General features: G+C 44.9%; 1 non-coding gene across 1 annotated transcript; it reads right to left on the reverse strand.

The window, feature by feature from the left end:
* Positions 1 to 300: 300 nt before the first annotated feature.
* LOC133807865 (small nucleolar RNA R71) lies at positions 301 to 407 on the reverse strand. Its single transcript, XR_009879752.1, has one exon. It is a non-coding gene; the product is annotated as a small nucleolar RNA R71 (small nucleolar RNA).
* Positions 408 to 13,974: the final 13,567 nt, after the last annotated feature.

The following is a 13,974-nucleotide window of genomic DNA, read 5'->3' on the forward strand; positions in this document are numbered from 1 at the left end:
GTTACTGCTAATAATTTTGAGATTAAGCCAACAATCTTACAAATGGTCCAATCTACAGTGCAATTTGGTGGATCACATACAGAGAATCTGAATACGCATATAGGAAATGTTCTGGAGCTATATGCAACATTTAAATAGAATGAGGTGAGCGATGATGCTACCAGGCTTAGGCTATTTCTGTTCTCGCTACGAGATGAAGCGAAAATTTGGTTGAATTCTCTAGCGGCCAACTCTATTTCTACTTGGGAGGAACTCACTCAAAAGTTTATGGCCAAGTTTTTCCCTCCATTTAAGGCCCCAAGATTGAGGGATGAGATAAATAATTTCCATTGAATAGAGGGAGAGCCATTATACGATGCATGGGAGTGGTTTAAGGAATTGTTGAGAAGATTTCCCCATCATAAAATTGCAAAGTGGATGTTAGGCAATGGGTTGTGTGGTACTACTTACACAATAATTGATGTTGTAGCAGGAAGTGCTTTTATGAGTAAGAGTGCCAATGAGGCTTACGAGTTGTTGGATGAGATGGCCATGAATAATTATCAATGGCCCAGTGAGCGAGAATCAAGTAAAAGGGTAGTTGGAATTCATGAGTTATATGCGATTACTACCCTTACTGCTCAGGTAGCAACATTGACAAAATAATTGCAATAGAATTCTATTTCAGCCCAAGCCATGCAGATACATATAAGGTGTTATATTTGTGGGCTTTCTCATCCTTTCGACAAGTGTGGAGTAGTGGATTTCCATAATAATATTCCCATTGAACAAGTTCAGGCAATTGGGAATTTCAATAGGCCATTCAACAATCCTTACTATAACACATATAATCCAAGATGACAATATCTTCCAAACTTTTCCTTGAAAATAAACAACGAATTCAAAAACCTTATTAGCAGCCTTTGTAGCCAGTACAAGCATCACAACTAACACGTAGACCACCAACTCCACAAGAAAATTCATCATAATTACAAGTTTCTTTGTTAACCTTAACCAACACACAGACCCAATTTATGACAGAGACACGGTGATGAATAAGAAATTTGGAGTGCAAGTTGGACAATTAGCAAGTATGTTACAAAGTTTTCCTCGGGGTAATTTGCCGATTAATACAGAAGTGAATCCTAAAGAGTAGTGTAATGAAATATCCTTGATAATTGGAAAGTTTGTAGATGAACCCACATAGCAAGTGAGTCTTGAAGAGAGAGTGTTTGATAAGGAAGAAGATGTATGTGGGTTGAAGGTTACTGAAAACCTTGATAAACAGCCACAAATAAATATTGATCATCACATCAAGATTCCTGTTGATGGTAAGAACTCGTCAACTATGTTAGATCAAGAACATTGTGAGTTATAAAAGGAGTAGATTCAAATCAAATGAACTTCAAGCAAATTTTCTTATGATTTCAAGAACACAAAATGTAAATGCTGAACTTTTAGAATGCAAAATAGAGAGAATGTAGAGTGTCTCTTTCCATTAACAATGAGTGGTTACAAAATTCTCTCCAAAAATTCCCCCCTTTTTCAGATGAAGGGAGGTCATATTTATAGTAGAGTACTAATGACTCTTAGCAAACTGTGGTCCCTGGGGACATGACCCTACATATGCAGTTTATAGGTGGTAAGGTGCCAGGGGTGTGGTGGTCAGTTCTAGTACATGCTGAGGGTTTGTTGGAGCACCTCAACTTCAGTACTTGGATGTACCTCCCCCACTTGTTTAGTACGAGTGTCAGAGAATGGATGATGAGGACCATACCAGGTACCTTACTCGTATGACCACTACTTGTCCGACATGGGTGCCTAGTTTATACCATGTGTTCTCCTGGACACGTACGTACCTGGCCTGACATACTCCGTGCTCCGACATTCCTCTCCTTTGTTACTTTGGGCCACTTTGGCTTTGTCTTTGTATCTCCTAACACTTGACAAGACAAATCTGTGACTTCCTTCTTAGGAGCTAGTCGTAAGCAAGTTATCATGCTCTAGCAAGTGGGCCAAGGTGCCTTAATTGGATGATAGATGAAGGATGCCTCACCGGTGGAATGAGGCTCAAGTAACACGCCATGCAAGTTGGCACAGGGCACGAGGCATTGGTGGGCGTGTGAGGTGACGTAGGCTAGAACGTGGCCCTTCGGGCCTTCATCTGGGCAAGGCAAGATGCACCAGGGGTCAAAGATTTGCATGGGCCTCGCGTGAGGCATGGATCTCGCGTAGGGTGAGACAGAGCGGCTTTATGAGGTTGCTAGGCGGGTGAGACGAGGTGAGGCAAAGCGAGGCGAGGCATTTAGCGAGGTGCAAGGTGTCCAACGAGGCGCAAGGGGTTTAGCAAGGTGAGATGCACTAGGGGTCACGACCTCGCAAGGGCTTTGTGTGAGGCATGGGTCTCACGTAGGGCAAGACGGAGCGACTTCATGAGGTTGCTAGGCAGGTGAGGTGAGGTGAGGTGAGGCAAGGCGAGGCATTCAGTGAGGTGCAAGGTCTCCAGTGAGGCACAAGGGGTTCAGCAAGGTGAGATGCACTAGGGTTCACAAACTCGCAAGGGCCTCACGTGAGGCATGGGTCTCGCGTAGGGCGAGACGGTGTGGCTTCACGAGGTTGCTAGGTGGGTGAGGTGAGGTGCAAAGTCACGGCTTCGTGAGGGCCTTGCGTGGGGCGAGATGGAATAGCTTTGCAAAGGCCTCACGTGGGGTGAGATACGAGGTTGCTTTGCGTGCCCGAGGTTACTAGGGGGAAAGCCTCACCTTTTCTCCCGTCTGTTGACTGAGGCCCTTTCAGGATTATGTCCGATTTTTGGCATTCACACTTGCCCCCCCAGTCTATGAGAGGGTCTTTAGGCTCTCTGGTAGACTTCAAATTGAGATGTTTCTGGCCTGCACACGAGGTATTATTTTTCTTCTTCATTTTGGCATTATAGAGAAACACACTTTGGAGTTGAGGACTATTATGAGATTTTGAGAGTGAATGTGAGCCTATCATTGTGCTTTGCGATCCCAAGGCAAGTGCCAAGCCTCCTTCTTGACCATTGATCAAGCATTGGATTCAACACCTAAGATGAGTTTGAGCTTCTTATAAATAGACCTTCACCTCAAACCTAATATTTACACTTTCTTTTCTTAGCTTGGTGGTATTTGTGTCTTCACATCCTCCAAGAGGTAGGGGTTCCATTCCTCACAAGGCCATTTTGGCTTCCTTTCCTCTTTATTATTTAAATTCCTTTTTTGTTTTAATTTAAATGTTTATATAGGTGTTAGGAGAATAAAACACCTTTCTCCTTTCTTTTTACAGACACGTACTTTCGACCCTATGCATTCCTTTGACTGGGACGGTGCTTTCGACCCTTTGCATTCCTTCGGCTGCGACGATGCTCGACTTTACCTGCTCAAGGTATACTTTCTTCCTTTCTTATGCTCAATTGGTTTAAATTAGCATTACTTGGGATGGGTTGTCTTGGCCGGAGTTCCTCTTGAGCTAATCCACATACATGCCCTTGCTTGCACATATACCCATCCTTGTACCCCGTAGTTGGTCATTTCGAGCACTTGTGTCTAGAGGTTTTGAGCTTATTCCTTTGTGTTTTGTAGCACCCTTTCCACCTACACTTCCACCCCTATTACCAACAAGGCAAGGTTTCATGGCATGTGGGGGATCGTCTAGCGTTCCTTCGAGGGTCGAGTTTGTGGACTTATCTTCAAACTTGGGGTCCCCTGAGAACAACCCTTACAAAGACTATGACACCTTGAGGAGGGCTCGTATATGCCACTTTGAGTGCATGGACGATCTTAGGCGTAAAATCAAGGTGGTGGAGAGCAAGCTAGATTAAGTTTTGAGGGGTGATGGAGTCCCTTTCCCTTTTGACCTTAATGACCACATTGCAAACCTTAGAGTGAGCCTTTTTGATCTACAAATGGAGTTGGAGTTCATGGAGGGAAATCTCCCTCCTGAACCTCCTGCCCCGTTCTCTCCCTATAGTAACCCTAAGAACACCCCAGGCTCCCCTCAACCCTTGTCTTCAATCCACCAATGTTCGATGCTTCCACACTCAGTGCCTCGGTGGAAAACTCTCGCAAGAAGGAAAAAATGGAGGGTAAAATGCCCTGTTTTGACCTCACCTTTTTCCTTGGGTTTTGCAGATATGTCAAAGGGAATGCGAGGACAGGTGGCTCCCGAGAAGATAGATTCTGGTCATCTGTTGGTGTCCATTATCGTGTCCAATGTGTCAGAAAACCGATTGCTAGAATTATCCGACAAGTATCATATTGGCAAAGAGTACAAGCTATACGTACCCTCCAAAAAGTGTCGGGCTGATAATCCCCCACAGGGCTACGTGGTCATGAGCGAGCGCATCTTAAAAGCGGGTGGGACCATTCCCTTACACTCGTTTTTTGTCATGGTCCTCAACCACTTCGACCTTGCTCCGCTTCAGCTGGCACCTAATAGCTGGCTGACTTTGAGCTACCTATATATGGCGTTTGTGGAGCTTAATGGTCGTGCTCCTACTACCCAAGAGGAGTATTTTATGTACAATCTCATGCCTACACCTAAATCCAAAGGCTTCTACTTCCTGCAAAAAGCCAATTCTCAGGTCTCCCTGATAGAGGGTTCTGTGTCTAACCCAGGTTCCTGGAAGCATGACTTTTTCCTTGTGAATGGTCCCCTTTCCGTCTGTGAACATTTTCGCTCATCCCCAAGTAAGTACCTGAGATTTTTTCCTTTTACATTGAATTTGCTATTTTGGAACTTATACTCATATTGATAACTGTGCTGACTGTTTAGAGAGCTTCAGTATCCACGACGTTCCTGAGTCGGAGGCAGCACCAGTAGATGTCTTTCTCGATGTCGACCTTGCTAAAAAAATGGCCAACCTTAACCGCTATGGTTTATCCATGGTTTCGGAGCCTGATCTGCTGTGGCATATTTCCGAGCAAAAGAAGAAGGCAACTCTAGCTGAGCCTCACTTGGACGGGGGTGATGTGAAATGGGTGACTGGGAGGTTTCTTCAAACTCTAAGCGTCCGACCTGGTCATCTCCGTCCACCAGGGGGTGCCCTCTTTTTGTCCCTACGGACCGCAACACAGCCTCTAATTTCTGTGGTCCACAAACCATGCCAGGGTGCTTCGTTGTGCCTTTCTCCTATGACTATGATAATCTTCCTTGCGCTCCCGCTAATCATGACCATTCAAGGCACCCTTTTTCTGATGTTCCTGTGCCTCCTCTTCCCTCGGTTAGTGGGTCATCTGTCCCTGCTCACCCAGGCGCTCCTGATTTGGAGGGGTCATCTTGGGTGAGTCGCACGTCAGCTCCTTACGTGAAAAGGTATAACCGTGTCGCCAAAGGTATTCTCGAGATCGAGTGGAGAGTTCGCAGGATTTTTTCCATGGCGGAGCTTGGGGTCCCCTTGTACACTCCACCACTTGGGTGAGTTCATGCGTCTTACATTGTTGTTTCTTTTTTTTTGGTGGGGAGGGCGGGGGGGGGGGGGGGGGGTGGGGTTCTTTCTTTGCTCACATTTTTTTTCTATTTGCTTCCTTGCAGGCCTCTCTGGTGGTGCAACACTTTGTAGACTCAGCATGACCTCCTTGCGCTCCCGCTAATCATGACCATTCAAGGCACCCTTTTTCTGATGTTCCTGTGCCTCCTCTTCCCTCGGTTAGTGGGTCATCTGTCCCTACTCACCCAGGCGCTCCTGATTTGGAGGGGTCATCTTGGGTGAGTCGCACGTTAGCTCCTTACGTGAAGAGGTATAACCGTGTCGCCAAAGGTATTCCCGAGATCGAGTGGAGAGTTCGCAGGATTTTTTCCATGGCGAAGCTTGGGGTCCCCTTGTACACTCCACCACTTAGGTGAGTTCATGCGTCTTACATTGTTCTTTCTTTTTTTTGGGGGGGAGGGGGGGGGGGGGGGTTCTTTGTTTGCTCACTTTTTTTTTCTATTTGCTTCCTTGCAGGCCTCTCTAGTGGCGCAACACTTTGCAGACTCAGCATAGGACCTCTCTTCATCGAACGCTGAAAGGGATCGTCTAGCGATCAAAGTTCAAGAGCTCAAGGGACAACTTACTGACACCAAGCTTAAGCTGGAGAAGGTCCTGGTGAAGGCCTCTTCGTCATCAAAAAAGAGTGGAAGCCAGGTCGCGATGTTGCAGGAGAGGGTCACCCTCCTGGAAGCTGATTTGGGGAGAGCAGAAGAGAGTCACCCTCCTGGAAGCCAAGGCTGCGATGTTGCAGGAGAGGGTCACTCTCCTGGAGGCTAATTTAGCTGAGGTCGAGTACAAGTCTATAGAGCGAACCCTCTATGGAATGTGGAGGCAGAATCCTAGCTTCGATTTCTCCTCCTTTGGTGACCATGCTACGCCGAGGTAGCCGAATGGAATGCTTGCGACAAGAGGCCCTGAGATTTTGCTTCTACAGCATTTACCTTTTAATTTGATGTGGTTGTATGCTCATTTGAACCTCATTTTTTTGGGAACTTTTTTAAGTCCTGCTGTGGCTGATGCTGATTTGATCTTGCAATGTTATCACAACTTTCTTTTATTTTTTATATATACATGATCATTTGTTTTTGCTTCTTTATGCTTGAGGTCCTTTTGAGCCCACCCCTCTATACATGAGCTGAATGGTTTCGATAGGTCTCTCTTTTTCAGACCTATAGTGATGGTCTCTTTGGTGCACCTTTGTTGTATTTGTAAGGATATGTTCCCTTTGGGTTCTATCCATCCTTTTATATACTTTTGCATGCGCTTATTATTTCTTGCGAGAAGCGTCCTTCTTGTCATTACGCATAGTACTAATTTTGCAAGGGTCTCTTTTAGGACCCTTTTTGGCTAGACGACTTGGTGGCTGCTCTAGGCTTATTGGTGGATGCTCTTCCTGAGGCCTTTCCTCCCGTGGAGGTATCGACCTTTATTGGGAGGCTCTTCCTGTAGGACCTTTTGACCCTCTTGATGCTCATATGGGTAGCTGATCCTCGTGAACTCAAGAGATGCCTTGCAAGGTTTTCTTCCTTACTTCCCTTTTTTTTTTTGTGAGGGCCTCTTTTAGGATCCTTTTGTAAGGGTCTCTTTTAGGACCCTTTTTGGTTGTATACTCTTTTTGTAAGGGTCTCTTTTAGGACCCTTTTTGGCTCTATACTTTTCCCCCCAAGTGCTTGGCAAGATTTATCTTGTCGGGTACTTTAATCATTTTGCTCATGCACTTTGATGATTATTGGAAATGAGAGTTAGATAGTGTGATCATTTTTCTCATACACCAGAGTTATTATTACATATTCATTGGGTGCCAAAGAGAAACATATTCATTGGAAATGAGTAGATTACATAACTATCTATGGCGACCTTATTCTTACTACATATCAGGGGGTCTAAGTCAGCCCTCTAACTCATAGCTATTACACTTAAACTTACATGTTTAGACAAAGCAATAATATTCTTGCCTCAGACATGGAGGTCTTACTGATAATATTTTTTTAGGTGCTCTGCGTTCCACGCTTTGGGTACCATGGTATCATCCAATTGTGCCAGCTTGTAGGTGTTAGGGGGCACTACTTGGGAAACTTGGTAGGGCCCTTCCCAGTTCGCCCCTAGTACACCCGCACCCGGGTCGCGAGTGTTTTGCAGAACTTTCCTTAACACAAGGTCTCTGACCCTGAACGTCCTCTCTCGCACCCTTGAGTTATAGTATCTTGCGGCCCGTTGCTGGTACATTTCCAACCTCAGTTATGCCCTTTCTCTTCTTGCCTCCAACATGTCCAAATTTTCATCCAATGCTGCGTGGTTAACCTGGTCATCATATGATTGTATACAGAAGGAGCTAACTTTCATTTCTACTAGAAGAACATCCTCGCACCAATAGGCTAAGGCGAAAGGCGTTTCTCCAGTAGTGGAACGGGGGGTGGTCCTGTAGGCCCAAAGCACATTGGGCAGTTCTTCGACCCAGGCTCCTTTCAAGTTCTCCAATTTTGTTTTCAGATTCCTTTTCAGGATCTTATTGATGGCCTCTACTTGTCTGTTGGCTTGCGGGTGCACTACAGTTAAGAAACTCCTCTTGACCCCCCTTTCTCTACAATATTTTTCGAATAACCCCCCTTCAAACTGGGTCCCGTTGTCAGAGATTATCTTGTAGGGTACTCCGACCTACAGACGATGAACTTGTTGACAAAGGCGGTGATTTGCTTAGCCGTTATATGGACTAGCGGCTCTACTTCAACCCATTTAGTAAAGTAATCGACTGCTACAACCGCGTACTTTGCTCCTCCCCTTCCTGTTGGTAATGCGCCAACCAATTCAATCCCCCACACAACAAAGGGCCATGGACTGGTCATGCTCACTACCTCATTTGGTGACTGTCTGGGGTAATTAGCATGTAACGCCCTACTACCTTAGAGCCGTTACTAAGTGAGTTTAAAATGTGCAATTAACTCGCTCAGTGATGTTTTTAGAACAAAAGTGTGATTAAACAAAAAGACAAGGCTGTAATCTTTAAAGGTACTCCATTTCACTAAAAGTTCCAGTAGTTTAACATTTGGGATCCCAAAACGAGGTTTGTAAACTATTTACAACTCAAAATAGATACACAGTTGACAAATTATCGAAAACTGAGTTTAGTACAGCCATTTCTCAGAAATGCCCCCAACCAAAGCAGTCGGGCAGGCCAAACATGTACGCGCCGCCCCCACGCTATCCGTACTCATGGCTGGTTGACTTTCTCTTTGCCCTTACCTGCAACACAGAGTACCCGTGAGCCAAGGCCCAGCAAGAAAACTCACACAGTACATAACATATGAATATCACACAGTTGCTATGACAGATAGCTCATAGTCAATCAGGCAATCCACAAGATTAAACACATATACGGCCATGCCGTCCCAGAAGCGTTACCAAAGCCTGGGATCTCAGTCTACACCGTAAGGATATCCCATGTATCCATTAGGGTCTCACCCTAACGACAAGCACTCCATGTGCTAAGTGGTATTCCCAGCCCCATTGCCGTTCTCGGCCTTCACCATTCTCGGCCTTCGCCGTTCTCGGCCCCTTTGTCGTTCATTCTGCTACAACCATATTTAGCATTCTCAAACAACAATCAAACATATAATAGTTCATTTAAAGCTACATCCTAGAAATGATATATCTTAGGGCCGCGCCATGCAGCAATACTATGGGCCAAGCCCTGCTCTACGGGTGCTACAGTTTTCTTACCTGTACCCTGAGCTTTTCGATGCACCAAGGTCACAAGCACGGTCCTCTATCACGAGCCTCTCCAAATTCCTAGTCACAACACATATAAAACACTTTTAATACTAAACAATCCCAAAACCACTTCCCGGGACCAATCCCGCACTCTCGGGACCTCTAATTCCTTAAAACAACGCATTGGAACCATCCCCCGAGTCCCTGGGCAAAAGCCCTAAAAATGCAATTTTTGGCTGTCAAAAATGGCCTAGGGCCGCGACACTCCCTTCAAGGGACGCGGTGCCCAGTGGATTTCCCTCATCCTGATGCAACCTCGCACCGCGGCGCCCAAGAACAGGGCCGCGGCGCTCCTTCGCGAACTCAGATTTCTGGGTTTTCCCCTGCGTTTTTCCCGAGCTAAAACCACTCCAAATCTTCCCAAACAAGTACCTAAGCCCCAAAACCAATTCAAAACCCCAAATGAACCCTTAACAACCTATAAACATCATAAAAAAACTCAATCACACCCAAAAATCCACTCTTGGGTTTCAAATTTCAGATACCTAAACCATGGCTTCAAAGACTTAAACCATAGCTTGAAAAATATGAACCTTGCTTCTAAAATCTTAAACCACATCAGAAACAAAATGTAAACATGTTAGAACTCTTACCTCATTCAAGAATCTGGCTCGAACCCTTCTCTATTCCAGTCTCCAACCTCTTTCCTTTTGATTATCCTAGTTGAATTTCCAAGTAAAACCATCCATTCCTCCTTTAGATTCCCACACTCAATCTCTGAAAATTTAGACTTAAATTCAACAAAAGCAGAGCACAAACTCTTACCTCTGAACAATTTTGGCCTAAGCTTGATCTTGGTTACTTCAAACCTCTTGATTCTCCTCCTAAGACTCAAATTCAACTTCCTTCTTCAGCTCCTCTTTTGCTCTATCTCTAGGTCTCAAATTTTAGCATAAACCAACTATCACCAAGTATAACACGTAAATTCCTTTTTCCTTCTGCTGAAGGTTATCTATCTTGTCAAATGACTATTCCACCCTTCCTCAAATATCCCTTCCTAACTAAACCTCAAGGGCTCTTTTGTCATTTCATATCTATATTACAATTCTACCATTTTTCCTCCTGAACCTGTTACTCTCAGCGGTTACTAACAGTTACACAAGTTACTAAATTACCAGTTACCATTAACTCACAAGAACTCAATTTACAAAATCCCCAAAATACCCCCCTAGGCTCCTCCCGAGCCGGGTATTTAATCCCGTTGTGACCTTTAAACTAATTAGCTCCCTAGGTCCGTCTCAGCATGTGCATCACACTGTTATCACCACACTCACGTGGCACAAATCACATAACACATTTCTCACATTTATGCCCTCAGCGGGCTAAAATTACCAATTTACCCCTAGCATACAAACAGGGTCCTCATGCATATTTATACCACCTAAGCATGCATTCTAATAACATATTCGTTTAAATTCATAGATTACCATATTAATTCACGTATTTCCCTCCAGGCACGCTAATCAAGGTCCTAAGCCTTATTAGCAACTTGGGGTGTTACATAGCATGTCATTGGCACTTGTCACATTTTCTCGCGAAATCGCCCGCATCCTTTTCAACGGTAGGCCAATAATACCCCTATCGTATGGCCTTTTTTGCCATGGATTGCCCCCAGTATGATTTCCACATTCTCCTTCATGGATCTCTTGCAGAACCTTCAAAGCCTCCCCCTTGTCTATACACCATAGGAGCAGGGTGGAGAATCCTCTTTTATACAAAACTCCATCTACTAGGGTGTATTGGGCGACTTTGTAAATCAGCTTATGGGTGTCTTTTTTGTCCACAGGCAACGTTCTGTCACTTAAGTACCTTGAGATGGGTGTGGACCATGACTCCTTGGGAGTATTGACCATGTGAACCTCCTCTTTTGCTATGCTTGGCATGGAGAGGTATTCAACAGGGATGGACTCAAGCGTGTCTTCATCTCGGGTAGAGGCGAGTATTGCGAGAGCATCGACATTCCTGTTTTGCTCTCTTGAGATTTGTTCTATGGTGTATTTTTTGAACTAATCCAAATACCCTTTTACTTTGGCCAGGTATGCAGCCATTTTTGGGCCTCTAGCTTGATATTCTCCCTTCACCTGAAATGCTACTAACTGTGAGTCACTAAAGACATGCAAATGTGTTATCTTCAACTACCTGGCTAGTCGCAGGCTAGCTAATAGTGCTTCGTATTTCGCTTCGTTATTGGAAGCTTCAAATCCGAATCTAAATGCACAATACATCTTATGTCCCTCAGGTCCCATCATTACAATGCCAACGTCGGCTCTTCCTTCGTTTGACGCCCTGTCCACATGGAGGCTCCATTCTTCAGGCTACTTTTCCCCTCTGCACATTAGCTCATTTTCTTCTATTTCTCCCTCCTGATGGGGTTGGTAGGCAAACTCAACTATAAAATCTGCAAGTACCTGCCCGTTGACCGAGGTCCTTGGGGTATAAATGATGTCAAATTGACTTAACTCAATTGACCATTTTAGCAACCTTCCTAAGGTCTCCTGTTTGTGCAAGACTTGACACAAAGGGGTGTTGGTGAGCACTTCAATAGCATGAGCGTGAAAATAGGGCCTCAACTTTCACGATGCCACTACCAAAGCATATTCTAACTTTTCTATTTCTGGGTACCGGGTTTCCGCGTCTACCAACCACTTGCTGACATAGTATACAGGTAGTTGATGCTTCTTTTCTCCTTTGACTAGGGCGGTGCTTATAGCATGTTCTGATAATGCTAAGTACAAGTACAATTTTTTCTCCTTTTTCTGGCTTAGCCAAAAAGGGCGGTTTTTCAAGGTGCTCCTTTAGCTTAGCTAAGGCTTCTTAACACTCTTCACCCCAAGCGAACTTTTTGTTCCCTTTTACGATGTTGACGAAAGGGAGGCACTTGTCAGTGGATCTGGAGACGAACCTATTAAGAGCGGCTACTCTCCCTATTAAGCATTGCACCTCCTTCTTGTTTCGTGGCGTGCTCATTTCCAATAATGCCTTAATTTTGTCAGGATTGGCCTCAATACCCCGAGAATTCATCATAAAACCGAGGAACTTTCCTGACGAAACTCCAAAGGTGCACTTGAGCGAGTTTAGCTTCATTCTGAATTTTCGGAGGGTGTTAAACATCTCACCAAGGTCGCTTGTGAGCTCTTCTGCCTTCCTTGTATTTACTAACATATCATCTACACATACTTCCATATTTCTTCGTATCTAATTGGCAAACATTCTGTTTACCAACCTTTGATAAGTAGCACCTGCATTCTTTAAACCAAAAGGCATTACCTTGTAGTAATAAAGCCCTTTGTCTGTTATAAACGAAGTCTGCTCTTCATCGGCCGGGTTCATGGGTATTTGGTTGTACCTGGAATATGCATCCATAAAGCTGAGTAGCTCGTGCCCAGTCGTGGTGTCTACTAACTGATATATCCTAGGAAGTGGGAAGCTGTCCTTAGGGCATGCTTTATTGAGGTTAGTAAAATCCACAAAAGTCCTCCACTTTTCATTGGGCTTCGGGACTAAAACTGGGTTGGATACCCATACTGGTAGAATGTTTCTCAGATAAACCCATTTGCCTTCAACTTGTCAACTTCTTCTTTCAGGGCAGCGTATCTTTCTGGATCTAGCGCCATCCTTTTTTGTCTTACAGGTCCTGCTTTTGGGTCGATGTTCAAGTGATGGCACATGATCGATGGATCTATCCCAACCATGTCCATGTGACTCTAGGCGAACACATCGAGGTTAAAATTTAGAAATTCTACCAGCTTTACCTTCACGATTTCCAGAAGATTTCTCCCTGCCTTCAATTTCCTCACCGGCTCAGTCATAACCGTGACCTCTTCCAACTCCTCCACTGGCTCGGCCCTGGGTTCCTCCGCAACCCACGGGTCCAATTCGTGTGGGTTTGTGCTTCCATATACTACCATTGCCATTGGCACTGACAGTTTTATGGCTATGCAGAAGGATGTGTTATAACATTCCCTCGCTTCCTTCTGCTCTCCTTTCATGCTTGCTATCCCCCCAGAAGTCGGGATTTTATGGCCAAGTGATATACTGAGGTTATCGCCTTCAATTCTCTTAGGGATGGTATTTCTAATACCGCATTGAAGGCCGAGGCACAGTCTCACACGAAAAAGTTTGCCATTATGGTGGTTTGTCTTGGTTGTTCTCCCATGGTGAGGGCTAATTCAAGTGCACCTATGGGCTGTATCGAATCTCTTGTAAATCCATAAAGGGAGGTGTTGCAGGGCTTTAGGTGCCTGATGTTCAGTCCCATCTTCTCTAAAGCTGGGCGATACAGGATTTCTACGGAGCTTCCATTGTCCACCAGGACCCAATGCACCCTCATGTTAGCAAGCTATACAGTCAATAGCAAGGAATCATTGTTAGGGAAATGCACACCCCGTGCATCTTCTTTGGTGAAGGTTATTGAGTCGTTCTCCCCCTTAAAACTCTTTGGGGGGTGTTGCTCCAAACTTAAGACACATGGAGGCAGACTTTGCCTGGCTTCCCTGGCATACTTGTCTCGCCCCTTCCTTGATTCGCCTCCGAACCCTGGCCCTCCAAAGATGGTCCTAACTTCTCCTAGCACCTCTAGGGCTACATCTCATGCCCATGGTGAGGGTACTCCTTCTTCTGGTCTTTCGTTTTCTTTGCGGATGTATCTACCCAAGTGTCCCCTGCGTATAAGCTCTTCGATTTCTATCTTCAAATGAGTGCATTCTGCGGTGGTGTGGCCAATATATTTATGATAC

This window comes from Humulus lupulus, chromosome X (assembly GCF_963169125.1).
Source record: "Humulus lupulus chromosome X, drHumLupu1.1, whole genome shotgun sequence".
NCBI classification, from domain to species: domain Eukaryota; kingdom Viridiplantae; phylum Streptophyta; class Magnoliopsida; order Rosales; family Cannabaceae; genus Humulus; species Humulus lupulus.